Source organism: Nannospalax galili, unplaced genomic scaffold (genome assembly GCF_000622305.1).
Source record: "Nannospalax galili isolate Female #2095 unplaced genomic scaffold, S.galili_v1.0 scaffold844, whole genome shotgun sequence".
NCBI lineage: Eukaryota > Metazoa > Chordata > Mammalia > Rodentia > Spalacidae > Nannospalax > Nannospalax galili.
The window spans coordinates 1,285,379-1,291,987 of NW_008351662.1; the positions used below are offsets into that span (position 1 = coordinate 1,285,379).

Consider the following 6,609-nt stretch of genomic DNA (forward strand, 5'->3'; position numbering starts at 1 on the left):
TTCTGCCTTGATTTCCCCGCAGTGACAGACTGTATCCTGGAATTGTAAGCAAATGAGCTCTTTCCTTTCCCATGTTGTTTTTGTCATGGTACTTCATCGCAGTAACAAATGAAACTGAAACAGCTGGAGATTTCATTTTAACCCAGTTCCTCATTGGTTAAGAACTGTCAGTATTTCATTGTGTAAAAGGATAGGGTTTCAGGCATATCCATTCATGATAAATACTGTGGAGGAGGGCATGGAGTTTGGGGTATTAAGAGAAAGGAGTTTCAAATGCCCATTTACATGTTTGCCCTTAGCTATTTCCGAAAACCCCCTTGCACATTTGTGAAGTCTTGCCTTAAGGAATGTCTAAAAATTGCGTCATAAATGTCACATCTTCAGGGACCCACCTAACCATCATAGTCAGAATTTCAGTCTATAAAGGAGTGGCACAAATGAGATAATTAATCTCTTCCTGTTGCCCAAATCATCCATTCATAACAATATTAAATTCCATTCCCCCAATTCTATATAGAACAGTACGGCTAAATACAAATTATACAATAAAAAAATCATTTTCTTTTCTAAGGACAAAATTTTGTTAAAGTAATATATGATCCTGTTATGATTTTGTTTACTCTTACAATGCTCTAGCATGCTCTTCTTAAGAAAAGAGTAAAAAGTACAAATTTATTTTATATATGTGATAGTTAATAATGATATAAAAATAAGTTCTAACTTTTGCTCCATCTTTCACTATCAATAACTCTAAATATTATAAATTGTAAAATGCACATAAAACTAAAAAATAATAGTCAGAAGCACGTTAGCTTAAACTAGCTATGCATTTACCACAAGTCAGCTTATGAGGGAGAAAATGCCTCACCCCCCTAGTTTGATAGAAGCAAGTAAAGTGTAGGTGAGTTCAAGGGAGGGGTAAAGACACATAAATAACAATCTTTCAAACTTCTTTTCACGAATATTGTTTTTTGTCATCGCAATTGCACAATGAAATATGAAAGTTCAATTTCCTCTTCATTTCCTTTTAATAAAACTTCTGTTCATTTCATTTCTGAGAGAAGATTGAATCTAAATTACTTTGACTTCTCTTGGCCTAACTTCGATGAATGCTGCCAGACTTGAAAATGGTGGCTTTTTTTGAGCATCACCCATAGATATAGAGAAGTGCAGCTTCCATCTCCATGTTTGACTTTGGCTCCTTCTCCTCTGTCACAGGAACCTTCTTCAAAAGCAGAGAACATTGGCAGCATATTATATTGTAATCCTCACTCCATTGGTTACCCCAGCTATGTGCAAATAAGAAGCCTACATTGTTTGGCTCATCCATTCCACAGCAGTTATGGCAGGTATCTTTTCTAATAACTAGAGGACAAGTAGAGCTCTGTTCGGTGATGCAGCATTTGAATTGAAGTAGGATGTCAGATCATTTGGGTGAACATATTCTGGATTGATTAGTGTCTCTATAAAATTTTAGGTTGTAAACCTAATACCCAATACAATAGAACATGCCTTATCAGGAACTAGGATCAAACTAAGTATAATCAGCTAAGTTCAAATGAGGTCATATCATTTGAGTAAAATAGCACCTAAATCCAACATAGTTGTTCTGATTATGGGGACACTTAAAGATGCAGAGATCAGGAAAATTTCATAGGAAAGTTGAAATCATTCTACTTCAAGCTAAGAAACTACCATGAACTAGAAGAGCTTCCCAGAAGACCAACCCATTTCATCTTCAGAAAGAGTATAGTCCTGTCAACCCCGGATATTCCTGTCTCCAGAGCTGACAGTGAATGTAATTTAAACCACTCAACTTGTGAAACATTATTACAGCAACCTAGCACAGAAATCATAGACCACTCCCAAAATTCCCATGGCATCATACTGCAAAAGAGGCATCATACTGCAAAAGATGAAAAAAAAAAGGTTCTTTTTTATTGATATGGCCTACAAGCTTATTGTGTGGCTTTTCTGTATTTATTATGCATAATACTTCTTTCATGTAGTTTGACCTCTAAAGTTTTAATCTTTATCCATCTCAACCCTAAACAGTGTCTAGCTTAAAGAAAGAGGTTGACACTGCACTGTGATGGTCGAAGGACAAGAAATACAGAAATTAAAAACTGGCCAATTGTTTTTTTTATAAGGGAGAGGTCATAGTTGAAAAGGCTGTTTGGAGAAGACAGTGCCGATTTCAGCATGCTTGCCACAGAGAAGAGCATCATCAACAGAGAAAGATGCAGATTTTACTAAATAGGTTCATTTTTCCTTTCTTTAATTTCTTATGAAACAGGAGAAAGAAGCAGATAAATAGTCACTGGATTAATACAATGGGAAAACTTTAGCTGCTTCTTTCTTAAGAAGCAAGTCAAGGATTTAGCTTATGTACGAAAAAGAGTAGAGAGGAAGAACTAGCCAAGCAGAAGACAAGGAAAGGATTGTGGAACAAAGTACCAGATCACTTGTAGGAGGATGGGATTCAGGTAGAGATCATTCATGGTAACAGAAATGCAGTGAATACTGTCCAGTGCAAATCGGTGCTGAATTTGGTAGCTGACCAAAGTAGGATTATTTTTTAATACAATTTTCTTAGTGACAAAGTAATTCACTTCATCCTATAAAAAAAAAAGGAGCAGAAAGGAATATTGGAGGTTTGGGATTCCCAATAACAAGCAGATAGAGAGGTAGCCTACAAAAATCTGACAATCTTGAGTGCTCATTGCAAACCTCAAGTTGCTCATTGCAAACCACAATTTGGGATTAGCCACACTTGTTATAAATTGGAGGAACAGACAATGGAAAACACAACGCTTTTGAAGGAGTTAATGAATAATGGGCCATGTCCCTGATTGATGAAAGCACAGAATGCATACATTAAAAAGATATTATAGTCCATAGTTTGAAGTCTCAAGTTTTGACCCATGGGTATTAAGATAAGTTAGAGGGAAAGGTAGGAAGTAGCAAAGGGCTGTGCTCAATGTCAGGATTTTGCACATGATGTGCTGTTATTGATGTTGCAGAAATTACTGTGGAAATGGAACGTGGGGAAAAGGGAGCCAATTGGGAATGTGTTTAGAAAGACCTAAGACTAGGGCATTGAATAAAGGGTTTATATGGATAATGAATTTCAGTAAAGTAGCACTGATAGTATTGTGCACAGATCTATTGGTGAAGATTTATCAGGAATAAGAAGTAAACAGAAAGCTAAGGAACGAATAGTGAATGGAACATTATATACCCTTGAAAGGACTCAGGTTTTGGTGAAAGAATGAATATAAATGCCCAGGATTAGAAATAAAGGAAAGGAAGAGGATAAAGAGGAGGAGAGGAAATAAAGGTACTTTTTTTAAAGAAATTAAGGGGAAGGGATTTTTGTAACATGAAAGTATTCCGTTTTATATCTTCTGTTAAAATGTCAGATCATTCTATTCCAGTGGTACTTAACTTGTAATTTATATTGCTATGCATAAAACAAAAAAATTGTTTTAGGAGACAGAAAACCTCATGGCAATCAGAATGGAAGAAATAACCTGCAATTTCTTTTTTTCTCTATCTCTTTTGGTCTTTTTGAGATGGGGTCTGCCTGTAGCCCCCACTGGCCTAGAACTCGCTATGTAGACCAGGCTGGCCTTGAACTCACAGAGATCTACATGCCTTTGCCTCCCGAGTGCTGGTATTAAAGGTGTGTACCACCACGCCCAGCTATAACCTGTAGATTTAAACACTCCATATACCATATAAAACACCTTAAATACAAAGGAATAAAAATAATATTAATAAAGAATGCTTACAAGTATATTCAGTGACAAAATCTTCACCAACACTAAAGGTGTAATAGGGACACACCATAAATTACCTGCATACCTAATGTGGAAGTGAAGAACCAAACAGCCTCAGTAATAAGAAATAACAACACACATTCCCTGGAGAAGGACACAAGGATGGAGAGGGTCTCTGACCTCCCTAAAAGCAAGGCTCTTGCCTGAGGAAAGTTAGAGAGCTAGAAAAGTTTGGGACCCTGAAACTTTCCAACCAAATTCCCGGTTCCCTTCTTGGACAAATCCACATACTAAAGAGGAATGTAATAAAAGTTAGAAGAGAGAAAGAGAATGCGAAACACACAAGGTAAACAACAGGACTAAAATCCTATGAAAAAGAAAGAAGATATGACATTGAAAAGTTAAAATGTTTCCTTTGACCAGGTTTTATTATAATTATAAAAATTCAGAAAAAACAATCTCAGCTAAAAGTTTTCCACAGAATATCCAAGTTAAGTACTACCAAAAGACAGAATGTCGACATAAGGAAAAAAGCAAGATATGCTGAGTGCTCATTACAAATCTTAAGTGAACAAGGTGCATATTCACATGATGAGAAGAAAAGTATAGCAGAAAAATTCCGTGCTCAAAACTATAAAATATTATTGCAAAAACAGACAGAAAATAAATTTTCAAATGATCAAAGACATGAGAAATGTAAATCAGAAATAAAGCATCAAGTTTGTGATTGCATTCAGAAAATGAAAAAGTTTCAGATCCTCAAACTAAAGATATATTAAAAGGTTTGAAGAAAGAACAAAGACATGAGAGAACGCTAAAATCTATAGTTCCGAAGAAAATTCTGAAATTTGAAGTAAAAGACCCCAAATTTTAATTATAATCTGAAATTCTGAAATAGCTGAAAATTCCAACTTGCCTTCTAAGGCAATGACTTTGTTTTCCAGAACAAGAAATCTTGGGGTGATGGTAGGAAAGGGGGGCTATATAAGAAAAAATATAATAGTACATGGGTGCGGCAGCTCCTCTGTTTGCCCTGGGCACCACCTGGTGTAGTTCTTCTGCTCGCCAGGTGCTGCCTCCAATGCACAGGAGTCGCCTCTGATCGCTGGGGCGCTGCCTCCAATCACATGGGTGCTGCCTACTGCCGTTCTTTGTTTGCCTGGGGCTCCAGCTGTGGCCGCTCTTCTGTTCAACCAGTGCTGCCTCCAATCACATGGGAGCTGCCTGAGGCCACTCTTCTGCTGGCCAGGTGCTGCAGCCGCTCTTCTGCTTGCCCCACACTCCTCACTGCTTCTGCCCAATCCCGCACCCCAGGGCTGGTGAGGAGACTGTGTCAGTCCTGGAGCCGCATTCAAACACAGGAGACCAGATTCCGTGCCGCAGATCTAGTTTATTGCAGAATGGCATGAGCTTATATAGGGGTAGGGGTCCAATCAAGAAGTTACAACTCAGATCTTTGGCAGGGCTGTGTCCTATCATGACATGGGGAGTCAGATACCTTATTAGCATAATAGGTTTCAGGTTACTTAGGTTTCAGTTTCCTATAAGGGGCCTGGAGTCCTGGGAACCACGTGACCAGGCTGTTGCACTATCTAAGTGTTGCAGCCTGGAATCTCAAGGGTGGTGATTAGGAAGTGGTGAGCTCTAGGCATCAGTTTCATGATCTGCCAATGGGAGGAAATGTCACAAGATGTTCCTTGTGGCTCCAGCTATAGGGCTGATGCCTCAGGCCTGCTGTGTGGCTGTCATTAAGACTTTCACCCTAGGCTCAAGCCTGTCTCCCACACATGGGTATGAAGTTGCTATAATGAGACCCAGCATTTGTATGCTAAGTTCAAAAATATTTTAAGAAATTCCTCATTTAGATTTCTGGAAAAAAAACAGAGACATGTAAAAACTACCATTTAAGCTAAAAAAGTTCATGATTTCATATCAATCGCTACAATGTAAAGATTACTAAGCTTTTATCAGCCCTCTTCTCTATTGCTATTATATCTTCTTTCTTTCATATCAAATGACAAAGCCACAGGTAGTTATCTATTTAGACCATAGCATGATCATTTATTGATCTTACCCACATTGCATTTGTAGTCTCAAAATATCAATATAGTTCACCAACAGGTGTGATCATGTAGCATGTTTATACATTTCAAATCTTCATCAGGAGACATCAACATTTACACTATAATCTCTCCCAATTCTTAGTTACCTGCATTCTAGGTATCTGTGCATAGGTATGTGTGCACCCAGATTCCTCTACCTCCCACTTTACGTGTATGAATGTGCACCTATTCTTTATCATAATCTCCTGTGTAGAGTCATTTGCTTCTTCATCATGCTTACATTGATTCCTGTCTAGTTATTTTAGTTTGAAGCTCATTCTTTAGTAGATTCCTTAGGAAATGTCAGATAGGTACCATGTTCCCCCATCTCTTCCTTATGAATGACAGCGTGTGTGTGCTCTTCACATCTGAGAAAATAGTTTAGCTAGACGTAAAATCCATGAGGCTTGCACCTTCCTGTAATTATGATATTATGGGTATACATTATTTATAAGCATTTGTAATAGTATAAATCTTTTCCATTTACTTTTTAAAAAATATTATTTTTATTTTATGTGTATGTGTGTATTGCCTGCATGTAGATAAGAACACCCATGTTGTGCAATGCCTGCAGAGGACAGAAGAGGCTGTCGGATACCCTGGAACTGGAACTGGAGTTAGGACAGTTGTTAGCTGACATGTGGGTGCTAGGATTCGAACCCAGGTCTTCTGCAAGAACAACCAGTGTTCTTAACTGCTGAGCCAGCTCTCCAGCCCCATTTACT

The 6,609-nt window shown here is 37.9% G+C and overlaps 1 pseudogene; it reads right to left on the reverse strand.

The window, feature by feature from the left end:
• Positions 1-1,830: 1,830 nt before the first annotated feature.
• The window catches only part of LOC103746446, a 65,885-nt pseudogene continuing 61,106 nt past the window's right edge, over positions 1,831-6,609 (reverse strand).